This window comes from Triticum aestivum, chromosome 2D (assembly GCF_018294505.1).
Source record: "Triticum aestivum cultivar Chinese Spring chromosome 2D, IWGSC CS RefSeq v2.1, whole genome shotgun sequence".
Taxonomy (NCBI): domain Eukaryota; kingdom Viridiplantae; phylum Streptophyta; class Magnoliopsida; order Poales; family Poaceae; genus Triticum; species Triticum aestivum.
In genome coordinates, this window is record NC_057799.1 from 508177527 (window position 1) to 508191494 (window position 13968).

Consider the following 13968-nt stretch of genomic DNA (forward strand, 5'->3'; position numbering starts at 1 on the left):
GAAAGATTCAAGATAAAAGTTTAGTATTGACATAAAAATAATAATACTTCAAGCATACTAACAAAGCAATCATGTCTTCTCAAAATAACATGGCCAAAGAAAGTTATCCCTACAAAATCATATAGTCTGGCTATGCTCTATCTTCATCACACAAAGTATTTAATCATGCACAACCCCGATGACAAGCCAAACAATTGTTTCATACTTTTGATGTTCTCAAACTTTTTCAGTCTTCATGCAATACATGAGCGTGAGCCATGGACATAACACTATATGTGGAATAGAATGGTGGTTGTGGAGAAGACAAAAAGGATAAGATAGTCTCACATCAACTAGGCGTATCAACGGGCTATGGAGATGCCCATTAATAGATATCAATGTGAGTGAGTAGGGATTGCCATGCAATAGATGCACTAGAGCTATAAGTATAGGAAAGCTCAACAAAAGAAACTAAGTGGGTGTTCATCCAACTCGCTTGCTCACGAAGACCTAGGGCATTTTGAGGAAGCCCATCACTGGAATATACAAACCAAGTTCTATAATGTAAAATTCCCACTAGTATATGAAAGTGACAACATAGGAGACTCTCTATCATGAAGATCATGGTGCTACTTTGAAGCACAAGTATGGTAAAAGGATAGTAACATTGTCCCTTCTCTCTTTTTCTCTCATTTTTTATTTGGGCCTTTTTCTCTTTTTTATGGCCTCTTTTTTTATTTTTTTTATTTTGTCCGGAGTCTCATCCCGACTTGTGGGGGAATCATAGCCTCCATCATCCTTTCCTCACATGGGACAATGCTCTAATAATGATGATCATCACACTTTTATTTAATTACAACTCAAGAATTACAACTCAATACTTAGAACAAAATATGACTCTAGGTGAATGCCTCCGGCGGAGTACCGGGATATGCAATGAATCAAGAGTGACATGTATGAAAATTATGAACGGTGGCTTTGCCACAAATACGATGTCAACTACATGATCATGCAAAGCAATATGACAATGATAGAACGTGTCATAGTAAACGGAACGGTAGTAAGTTGCATGGCAATATATCTCAAAATGGCTATGGAAATGCCATGATAGGTAGGTATGGTGGCTGTTTTGAGGAAGGTAATGGTGGGTGTATGGTACCAGCGAAAGTTGCGCGATACTAGAGAGGCTAGCAATGGTGGAAGGGTGAGAGCGCGTATAATCCATGGACTCAACATTAGTCATAAAGAACTCACATACTTATTGCAAAAATCTATTAGTTATCGAAACAAAGTACTACGCGCATGCTCCTAGGGGGATAGATTGGTAGGAAAAGACCATCGCTCGTCCCCGACCACCACTCATAAGGAAGACAATCAATAAATAAATCATGCTCCGACTTCATCACATAACGGTTCACCATACGTGCATGCTACGGGAATCACAAACTTTAACACAAGTATTTCTCAAATCCACAACTACTCAATGTCACGACCGGTTTTCCAATAAAATATTTATTGAGAAATCGATCCCTTTTACGGACCAGTAAAGAAGAATCCTTCTTACTGGTAGACAAAATCTTGATCACAGAAGAAAATACCAGGAGTACTGAATATAATACAAGGTTGAGCGGAGACTGCTCAACAATTTATTACAAGCATGCCAATAATACATAAAGGCAGATAGGGTGGCATAGCTACTAACTCGCGATAAAAGCGGTGGTGGATATATCACAGCGAAGTGGGTGACATGACTCCTGAAAACTAACAGCTCTTCGAGCATCGGAGTGAGGCTCGAGGAGAATTTATTGCGGGTGGCGGAAGCGTATATGATACAAGTGATCAATATCCAGGATCGCACGGGACTGACTGGGGTTCCTCTAGGCGTCGGACTCACTATCAAACTCTTCATCCATGAGATCGCCTTCGTCAACATCTGGCCAAATCAACAAGCCAGGTGAGTACTATGAAAGTACTCGCAAGATAGTTCGGACATAAGATATAACAAATGTAAACATGATGCATATGAACAGATCAACAAGCGCACTCAGACAACGAGATAATAATGCATGGGAAAATAAAGGGAAGTCGGGCGGTAGTCCTCCCGAAATCCCAAAGTAATACTGAGGGCCAATCGAGTGTCTGAAAGACTCCTCGGAAGGGTAAAGATAAAATAACAATGCCGCAGTCGGGCGTCAAGGCGACACCACATAAAGGGCTTATAATAAAACTTAAAAGACAGTGCGTGCCACAATCGGACGTCTGAGCGACATCACAAAAAGGGCTTATATCAAAAAGTAAATAACAAGAGTGCCACAGTCGGACGTCTGAGCGACATCACAAAAAGGGCTTATATCAAAAGTAAATAACAAGAGTGCCACAGTCGGACGTCTGAGCGACATCACATAAAGGGCTTATATCAAAAGTAAATAACAAGAGTGCCACAGTCGGACGTCTGAGCGACATCACATAAAGGGCTTATATCATAACTTAATAATTCAGTAGTTCAAGAATATAAATCATTTCAAGTACGAGATAAATAAAAGGTTAGTCCATTCATAGGAATAACAATTAAACTGGGTTTACCACTCAAGCTTGTTCACCGGGGATTTACCACGAGGATTGACATAGATAAAGACATACTGGCCATGGTCCTTGACCATAGATACGATGACTCGGAAGGATTTGACTCTGCAGAGTTTGTACTTTAACCACAGCCAACGGATTTCAGTAGTCACGGGGACTAGTTCCGTTTACGGTGTTTTAGGAGAAACACATCTAACCAGTACACACCCATTCAACATTCCGAAGCCAGGAATCACCCTCGGCAACGTTCAAGAAAAACCTTGAGACGGGGAGGCTACAACCTCGCGTAGCATGGGATCAAATTTATATACGCGCGCTCTAGGGGGTGCCCCCCTCTCGGTCCCAACCGGAAACACCCATGCCCCCTGACCGGATGACTGGCTTTAATCCAGGGCCATGGAACCCTCATCCCGGCCCCTCTATTTGGTGTGTACACGGAAAGAGGTTACCAACTTACTACACCGTATTCTTGGCAGAAAACATGTGGCGGCATGGTGAGGTGACTTCTCAATGCACCCAGAGGCTGCCTGAATTTTCTCAGATTTTTAGGAGAAGAATTCAAATGAATTTCATCAAATTTGGCAAATGAGGTCCAAACTTGCAGCAAGTGTAGTTTGAAATATTTGAACTGGAGACCAGTGGATCTTCATGGATCCTGGTTGAGGGCTCAAAGGACTAGCTAGGGAAATTGGTTTGGAGGCAAAATTCAAAGCAGAAAGGGTAGCTCCTTTGTAAACCTCCAAGGATCAAGATAGAAGGCAGAAATTGTTTTTGATGAGAAGTAAATGGAAACAAATATATGGAGAGGTTCAACTTGCTGGATTTGAAGAATAACTTGATACAAAGGTGAGGAAAGGCTTTTGGGAGGGGATTTCCACTTAGGTCATGGCAAGAGGAATTTTGAAAAGGGGAAAAGATCACTCAAAATGCCCTAGGGTTGTTTAAAAGATTTTTCAAAAGAAATTTTCCCAAGTGAAAAGCATTTGGTTTTGAGTCCAAATAAAAAGGGCAAACCTCCAAGACCAAGAACCAAGTCTTGGGTGAATCCAAAACAAAACACTTGCCATAAAAGAAAATATTTTGAGAGGGAGAGTTCTTTAGAAGAAAATCTAAATACCCTCCTCAAATAAAAAATAAAAGTTTGAAAAATCCAATTAAAAATTTTGGGTGTCACAACACCTACCCCCTTAGGATAAATCTCGTCCTCGAGATTTCAGCTGATCCTCAAATAGATGTGGGTACTCTGCCTGAAGAAAATCTTCTCTTTCCCAGGTAGCTTCATCCTTGGTGTGATTGCTCCACTGGACCTTGAAAATTTTTGTTGTTTTCTGACGGGTTCTCCTTTCAGATTCTTCCAAAATCTTTACTGGCCGCTCTCTGTAGGTGAGGTCTGGTTGCACATCAATGCTCTCATGAGGTACATGCTTCTCCGGGTTACTCACACACTTTCTCAATTGTGAGACGTGGAATACGTCATGGACGTCTGACAGCTCCTTGGGTAGTTCTAGCTGGTAGGCTACGGTGCCTCTTCGTGCAGCTATACAGAATGGTCCAATAAATCTTGGGGCTAGCTTCCCCTTAATTTTGAACCGTTGCAGGCCCCTCATAGGAGACACTCGCAGGTATACGAAATCACCGGGTTCAAAGCTGACCTCACGATGTTTTTGATCGTAATAGCTCTTTTGTCGGCTTTGAGCTGTCTTGAGTCTGTCCCTGATCTGTTTAACCTTCTCCTCGGCCTCCTTGAGCATGTCTGGGCCGAAGATACGACTGTCACCTGTCTCTGACCAATTTAGTGGGGTACAACACCTCCGTCCGTACAATGCTTCGAAGGGTGCCATTTGTAAGCTGGCTTGGTAACTGTTGTTGTAAGCAAACTCGGCATACGGCAAACTTTCTTCCCAACTGGATCCATAGGTGAGCACACAGGCTCTCAGCATGTCCTCTAGGATTTGGTTTACGCGTTCCGTCTGTCCATCAGTCTGAGGGTGGTACGCTGTACTGAAAGCTAGTTGCGTGCCCAGAGCTTGTTGTAAGTGCTCCCAGAATTTAGAGACAAATTGAGTGCCTCGGTCGGATATTATAGTCTTTGGGACTCCATGCAGACAAACTATACGGGAGAGATAAAGCTTGGCTAGCCTTTGAGTGGAGTAGGTCGTCTTCACGGGAATGAAATGAGCAACCTTGGTTAGTCGATCTGTGATGACCCATATGGCATCATTTCCGCGTTGAGATCGAGGTAGTCCGACGATGAAGTCCATTCCAATTTCATCCCATTTCCACTCAGGTATCCGGTTTGGCTGTAGTAGCCCTGCTGGCTTTTGATGCTCGGCTTTAATGCGCTGACATGAATCGCAACAAGCAATAAATGCGGCTATATCCCTTTTCATACCGTGCCACCAAAATCTTTCCTGAATGTCTTTGTACATTTTGGTTCCTCCAGGGTGGATCGAGTATGGAGCGGTGTGGCTTTCGGTTAGGATTTGTTGCTTGAGTTCCTCAATGTTAGGTACGCAAAGTCTGTCCCCGTACCATAATATTCCTGTATTGTCGGTGGCGAACTCTGAAGCTTTGCCAAGGCTCATTTTTCTCTTTATTCCTTCGATGCTGGGATGTCCCTGCTGAGCCTTCTTAATTTGCTCCACTAGGGTGGGTTGTATCTCCAGACTTGATACGGTGCCCTCAGAGACTAACACCATGTTGAGTCTAGCGAACTCCTGCTGAAACTCAGGCCTCAAGTTTTGTGGACTGTCGTTGTCTGGGCTGGGGTTCCGACTAAGAGCATCTGCCACTACATTTGCTTTCCCTGGATGGTAGTGAATGCCGACATCATAGTCCTTGACCAATTCCAACCAGCGTCGTTGGCGTAAATTTAGTTCCGGTTGTGTGAAAATATATTTAAGGCTCTTATGGTCCGTATATATCTCACAACGATTACCCAACAGAAAGTGCCTCCACTCCTTGAGTGCATGGATGACCGCTGCTAGCTCCAAGTCATGAGTTGGATAATTTTCCTCATGTTTCCGTAGTTGCCTGGAGGCATACGCGACCACTTTGCCATCTTGCATCAGTACACATCCGAGGCCCTTCCGGGATGCGTCACAATATACTTCAAAACTCTTGTGTATGTCTGGCACAGTTAAGACCGGTGCGGTTGTTAGTTTCTTCTTGAGTTCTTGGAAGCTTTTCTCGCATGCTTCCGTCCATACAAACTTCTTGTCTTTCTTGAGCAACTGTGTCATTGGTTTTGCCACAGTGGAGAATCCTTCAATAAATCTTCTGTAATATCCGGCCATTCCCAGGAAACTTCGCACATCTGTCACGTTGGCTGGTGGTTTCCAGTCAAGTATGGCTTTGACCTTTTCTGGGTCTACGGCCACGCCTTCTTGGGTTAATATGTGGCCTAGGAAACCAACTTTCCTTAGCCAAAATTCACACTTGCTAAATTTGGCGTACAATTGATGTTTCCTTAATTCTCCCAGAACAATTCTGAGATGCTCAGCATGCTCTTCTGGTGTCCTTGAATATACCAGAATATCGTCAATGAACACCACAACAAATTTGTCCATAAATTTCATAAACACTTTGTTCATGAGGTGGACGAAATATGCGGGGGCGTTCGTTAATCCAAATGGCATTACTGTGAACTCATATAATCCATATCTGGAAGTGAATGCTGTCTTAGGGATATCTTCTGTCCGTACTTTCAATTGATGATATCCCGATCTTAAATCAATTTTTGAGAACACCTTGGCTTGCGCGAGCTGGTCAAACAAATCATTTATCCGTGGCATCGGATATTTGTTTTTGATGGTGACCATATTGAGAGCTCGATAGTCTATACACAATCTCAGTGTCCCATCCTTTTTCTTGGCGAACAACACTGGTGAACCCCATGGTGAGGAGCTGGCTCGAATAAATCCTTTGTCCAATAATTCCTTTATCTGCTTCTTCAACTCTACCAATTCTGAGGGTGCCATTCTATAAGGTTTCTTATAGATGGGAGCGGTGCCAGGCGCTAGTTCAATGCTGAATTCTATCTCTCGGTCTGGTGGCATGCCTGGTAGTTCTTCAGGGAATACGTCTGGAAACTCGCACACCACTGGAACTTTTCTCAATTCTGAAATGTCCACTTTGTTCAGCTTTGGTTGCCGTGACCGTGGTCTTTCTTGAGCTGTAACCTTTATTGTCTTGCCGTGATGATGAGTGAGGATCACAGTCCGATTGAAACAGTCAATAAATCCTTTGTTGGTGGTCAACCAGTCCATCCCTAGGATGACATCCAGTCCTTTATTTTCCAACACGATGAGATTAGCTTGAAACTTTAATCCTTCGAACTCAATGATCACTCCTTGGCAGTAGCTCTGAGCGATCTGCTTATTTCCGGGGGACTTGATGATCATAGATTTTTCCAAGGGAAGTATCGGAAAACCATGTTGTAAAACAAAACTCTTCGAAACGAACGAGTGAGAAGCTCCAGAATCAAACAAAACCGTGGCAGGTACTGTGTTGACAGGGAACGTACCGAGTACGATGTCTGGGGCATTCTGGGCTTCTTCCCTGGTCACATGGTTCAGGTGACCCTTCCTGTGATTGTTGCTGGGATTGAAATTGTTGCGCTTGGGGGCTGGATTGTTCCCACCATTGTTCGGCTTGGGGGCCGAGTTCCTTGGTTTTGGGCACTGTTTAGCATAGTGCCCTTCTTCACCACAAGCATAGCATGTGACCCCTGGACGGTACGTGAAGTCCTTGTCCCTGGAATGAAACTGTCTGGTTGGCCTTAGATCAGTAGTCGTGGATTTCCTTGCTTCAGTCCTCTGAACATCAGTCTTGCTTCGGTTGTTGCGAGCAAGGGTCGTCTTATCCCTCTTTCGCTTACGGATATCCTCCAGACTGCGGCGCTCATTCTCCAAGGTAATGGCCTTGTCAACCAGAGTTTTGAAATCTGGGAAAGTGTGTACGACCAGTTGGCATCTTAACGCCGGTGCCAGGCCGTCCAAGAATTTCTCCATCCTCTTGTTCTCAGTCATATGCTCGTCGTAGGCATAACGAGATAGCTGGGTAAACTGACCGTTGTATTCTGTCACTGACATGCCTCTTTGCTTGAGGTCATCAAATTCTCTTTTCTTGATTTTTATGATGCTCCTGGGGATGTGTGCCCCACGAAAGCCTTCCTTAAACTCTTCCCAGGTGATGTTGTGTTCACTGGGATGCATGTGTAGGAAGTTTTCCCACCATGCTGCAGCTGCTCCAGTGAGGTAGTGAGGTGCATAAAGCACCTTCTCATGATCTGAGCACTGAGCAATAATCAGCTTTCTTTCGATGTCACGAAGCCAATCATCGGCCTCAAGTGGCCTATCAGTGTGAGCAAACGTTGGAGGGCGAGTCTTCTGTAATTCAGACAACTTGGAGTGTGGTTGATAGGGCTCACGGTGGTTTCCCATATTGATGACGTGATTCATCATCTCTTGGTGTTGCTGTTGGCTTTGTTCGAAAAGGCGGCACACTTGAGATAAGGCCGCTTCGCTGTCCTGTTGACTAGACTGTCCCTGAGTGAAGTTGTTGCTGGTCTGTGTTCCATAAACTTCTTCTGGTTGATTGGGCATGGAACGAGTCCACGGACGAGACATTTTCCACTCTGGGGTATTATTTAGCAAAACTCATGAGAAGAACTGTGTGGCACACGGAAAATCTTGCAAAGGCAAAAATTTAAAAGACCTCAAGATTTTTCAAGAAAACATAAATGGTTTCGCACGGAGAAGAACTGCTCAACACAAATCTTACACGCGATACGCAAACATACGATACAGCACTCAGGATGTGCGTACACATTCCTGACATGTTATTTAGACTAGCACACTCCTCCGGAATGCAGCGCATACAACTACTACAAACTTAAGTACATGAAACATAACATACATGCAGACACAACGCGCGGCTACTCGGTGCACTCAGTCGGAGATGGTGAAGATGTCCTTCCCTTTGCCGAGGGTAAGACCCAGCGGTGCAGGAGACTCAACCTCCACCTCCTCTCTAGTAGGCTCCAGGCGCGTAGCACTGCGCTGAGGTGATGGTGCGGGAGCGACAGGCGGCAGTGCAGGAGCGGCAGGCGGTGCAGCTCTGACTGGAGTAGGAGCGATGACTCGATCGAACTCCTCAGTGGTAGGCAGACGGCGAGCAGTGGCCAAAATGGCCGGTGCATAAGATGCTGAGGACGAGACGAAAGTCAGAGGCGGTGCCATGTGGAGAAGCTCCTTCCTGCAGGCAGGACCGCCCCGAACTAAGTCCATGCGGGCAGCCACAAGATCGTCCACGAGGTTGTCGAAAGATTCCTCCAGAGCTTTGAGATACTCCACAACCATCTCGATGGCTTCATCTCGCTCTCCCCTATGGCAGGCGAATGCATAGTGACAAGTATATGGCACATGGCATGGGAGGTAGCGGTAGCGACGAGTCTTCATCATAGGAAGAATGTCCCGAAGGCGAGCTATCGCCTCACGGGCAGCCATCTGCATGGCATGCCTCTCCGTAGGCATGGCCCTTCCCACAAAACGGAAGTGGCGAGACGCAGAACGTCCTCCCTTGAATTGCACCACGGCCTGGTGCATAGACACGTCGTCGCTGAGCTTGTGCTGGTAAAGCGTGAACTCCGGACGAGTCGCTGGCCCGATCGCGAGCTTGGTGATGGAGACGAGTAGTTTGACAAACCCCTCGGGCACATTAGTGAACACCCGAGTCTCGCAGTTGCTGCCAGCCATCTACAAAAGTAGGCAAAAATTCTGAGTAGTCATGTCATAAATTTATGATGACCAACAGAAAATAGCTACAATTGCAAAATGCTGAAAAAGCGCTAAAGACGCCAATAACCGATTAGCGATCGCACCTAGTGGCTTCCTACAGTCAGCCTGGCTCTGATACCAAGCTTGTCACGACCGGTTTTCCAATAAAAATATTTATTGAGAAATCGATCCCTTTTACGGACCAGTAAAGAAGAATCCTTCTTACTGGTAGACAAAATCTTGATCACAGAAGAAAATACCAGGAGTACTGAATATAATACAAGGTTGAGCGGAGACTGCTCAACAATTTATTACAAGCATGCCAATAATACATAAAGGCGGATAGGGTGGCATAGCTACTAACTCGCGATAAAAGCGGTGGTGGATATATCACAGTGAAGTGGGTGACATGACTCCTGAAAACTAACAGCTCTTCGAGCGTCGGAGTGAGGCTCGAGGAGACTTATTGTGGGTGGCGGAAGCGTATGATACAAGTGACCAATATCCAGGATCGCACGGGACTGACTGGGATTCCTCTAGGCGTCGGACTCACTATCAAACTCTTCATCCATGAGATCGCCTTCGTCAACATCTGGCCAAATCAACAAGCCAGGTGAGTACTATGAAAGTACTCGCAAGACAGTTCGGACATAAGATATAACAAATGTAAACATGATGCATATGAACAGATCAACAAGCGCACTCAGACAACGAGATAATAATGCATGGGAAAATAAAGGGAAGTCGGGCGGTAGTCCTCCCGAAATCCCAAAGTAATACTGAGGGCCAATCGAGTGTCTGAAAGACTCCTCGGAAGGGTAAAGATAAAATAACAATGCCGCAGTCGGGCGTCAAGGCGACACCACATAAAGGGCTTATAATAAAACTTAAATGACAGTGCGTGCCACAGTCGGACGTCTGAGCGACATCACATAAAGGGCTTATATCAAAAGTAAATAACAAGAGTGCCACAGTCGGACGTCTGAGCGACATCACATAAAGGGCTTATATCAAAAGTAAATAACAAGAGTGCCACAGTCGGACGTCTGAGCGACATCACATAAAGGGCTTATATCAAAAGTAAATAACAAGAGTGCCACAGTCGGACGTCTGAGCGACATCACATAAAGGGCTTATATCATAACTTAATAATTCAGTAGTTCAAGAATATAAATCATTTCAAGTACGAGATAAATAAAAGGTTAGTCCATCCACAGGAATAACAATTAAACTGGGTTTACCACTCAAGCTTGTTCACCGGGGATTTACCACGAGGATTGACATAGATATAGACATACTGGCCATGGTCCTTGACCATAGATACGATGACTCGGAAGGAATTTGACTCTGCAGAGTTTGTACTTTAACCACAGCCAACGGATTTCAGTAGTCACGGGGACTAGTTCCGTTTACGGTGTTTTAGGAGAAACACATCTAACCAGTACACACCCATTCAACATTCCGAAGCCAGGAATCACCCTCGGCAACGTTCAAGAAAAACCTTGAGACGGGGAGGCTACAACCTCGCGTAGCATGGGATCAAATTTATATACGCGCGCTCTAAGGGGTGCCCCCCTCTCGGTCCCAACCGGAAACACCCATGCCCCCTGACCGGATGACTGGCTTTAATCCAGGGCCATGGAACCCTCATCCCGGCCCCTCTATTTGGTGTGTACACGGAAAGAGGTTACCAACTTACTAAACCGTATTCTTGGCAGAAAACATGTGGCGGCACGGAAAGGGGAAGAACGATAACGTGACTCAGTCCACGTTAACATCGGAGTTTATCGGACATCGTAAGGCTGGCATGCTACAACAATACCACCTTACTGCCTTTCATGTCACCACATGACTAGGCCATCTCTCATCAGAGATCACAGTAACTTCGGAGCACACGGATAGTTGCCTTACATGCAACGAGATACTCACCGATGCTCATATGCCATGCACAAACCATTCAAGCAAACATGCAAAACACCCGCCATATCAAAGGTTCAAACATGCTTGCCTGGTTCGGAGAAGTCGGAGTCTAGCTCGGCGAAGTTCGCGGCTCCGTCACCTCTTCCGGAACCTACGGTATAGCGAAAACGTACACTAACGTGAACATCGACGCGTGCATAAAATTTGTTCCAAATTTTTCCAAATAAAAACTATAAAAAACTAGACAAAAATACAAGACTGACAGAAAAAGAATCACTCAAAAATCATCTTTTATTAAAAAGTTATAAGGGTTTTAGTCCAGGGACTAATCTGTGATGAAACAGAAAAGATCCAGGGACTTAACTGGGAAAACAGAAAACGGTTCGGAGTAAAAGACGTCAGCCCAAAGAGAAAACGTATTTGCCCGAAGGCGCCAACAGAAAACGGTTCGAGGGGGAAGAAGAATAGAGGCTGACGGGGGGGTCCACACGTCAGGTTTGAAAACCTTGCCGGCGCCCGAAGACTGCGGTGGTCGCCGGCGTTGAACCACGGCGAGGCAGGGAGATCGGAGTGTACCAAGAGGTTCAGTGCGTCCTTCCGCGTCGGTGGGTGGTGGACTTGACCGACGGAGAGCACCACGTCGACGGCGACACTTTCTCCGGCGGACGGCGGCTCGGGCGATGGTGGAGAACTCCGGTGGGTGCTGCAAACTTCAAATTGAAGCGCGGGTCAGCAGAGTGGATGCACTAGAAGGCTACTGGCAAGAGCTGAGGGGTAGAGGTGCACGCACGGGAGCGAATCGAGCTGGATCCCGTGGCGGGTCGAGGCGGCCGGAGTTGGGGAAGAAGGCTCCCTCGGGGCTCTTCCAGTGGCTTGGCGTGGTATTGGAGGTGTGCAGAGGTGGTGTGGGTTCGGGTTCGAGCTCGGGGCCTCTATTTATAGGCGATTCGAGGGGGTGGCCGTGAACGGGAAATCTCCGGCGAGCGATTACGGCGAGGCAGTGGTTGAGCAGGGAGTTTAAGTGGCCAGGCAGCATCAGGGAGGTTCACTGGTGCCGTTCCACTGCTAACCTTGGTCGGGCTTGGCGTAATGGCGCCGGTCCTCGACGGGGCGGCCGTACGGGCACGGCGGCGGCAGAGAGCGCGCTCCGCGCCTAGCAGTTCACGACGAGGGTGGCAGCGCGCACGGGGGAGTGGATGGCCACGCGGTGGCCTCCGGTGGCTTGGGCGGCGCTGGACGGCGCCGTCTACGCTGCGCCCCTCTCTGGCGGCCGCAAAGCCGCCGCTGCCGTCGCTCACGGGGTGGCGCACCTCCTCCTGCTCGTCGCCGACGCCCGCAACCTTCCAGGCGTTCGTGCGGCGCCAGGGACAAGAAGGAGGGGACGGGGAGCAAGGCGCCACCGCGGCACTGGCGAGATCGACGTCGGGCTCTGAAGAAAATGACAGCAGCTCTAAAACTGTTTAACTGAATTTACTGAACATGATAGCAACAGTGTCCAGCAGGTGTTCGATGAAATGATTTGGCAAGGAGAAATTTTTTCTGGAGCTGGGACTTGGTGAGGTGACCTCTCAATGCACCCAGAGGCTGCCTGAATTTTCTCAGATTTTTAGGAGAAGAATTCAAATGAATTTCATCAAATTTGGCAAATGAGGTCCAAACTTGCAGCAAGTGTAGTTTGAAATATTTGAACTGGAGACCAGTGGATCTTCATGGATCCTGGTTGAGGGCTCAAAGGACTAGCTAGGGAAATTGGTTTGGAGGCAAAATTCAAAGCAGAAAGGGTAGCTCCTTTGTAAACCTCCAAGGATCAAGATAGAAGGCAGAAATTGTTTTTGATGAGAAGTAAATGGAAACAAATATATGGAGAGGTTCAACTTGCTGGATTTGAAGAATAACTTGATACAAAGGTGAGGGAAGGCTTTTGGGAGGGGATTTCCACTTAGGTCATGGCAAGAGGAATTTTGAAAAGGGGAAAAGATCACTCAAAATGCCCTAGGGCTGTTTAAAAGATTTTTCAAAAGAAATTTTCCCAAGTGAAAAGCATTTGGTTTTGAGTCCAAATAAAAAGAGCAAACCTCCAAGACCAAGAACCAAGTCTTGGGTGAATCCAAAACAAAACACTTGCCATAAAAGAAAATATTTTGAGAGGGAGAGTTCTTTAGAAGAAAATCTAAATACCCTCCTCAAATAAAAATAAATAAAAGTTTGAAAAATCCAATTAAAAATTTTGGGTGTCACAACACCTACCCCCTTAGGAAAAATCTCGTCCTCGAGATTTCAGCTGATCCTCAAATAGATGTGGGTACTCTGCCTGAATAAAATCTTCTCTTTCCCAGGTAGCTTCATCCTTGGTGTGATTGCTCCACTGGACCTTGAAATTTTTTGTTGTTTTCTGACGGGTTCTCCTTTCAGATTCTTCCAAAATCTTTACTGGCCGCTCTCTGTAGGTGAGGTCTGGTTGCACATCAATGCTCTCATGAGGTACATGCTTCTCCGGGTTACTCACACACTTTCTCAATTGTGAGACGTGGAATACGTCATGGACGTCTGACAGCTCCTTGGGTAGTTCTAGCTGGTAGGCTACGGTGCCTCTTCGTAAAAAGCAAAGACTCAAATCATACAAAACGCTCCAAGCAAAACACATATCATGTGGTGAATAAAAATATAGCTCCAAGTAAAGTTACCGATGGACGAAGACGAAAGAGGG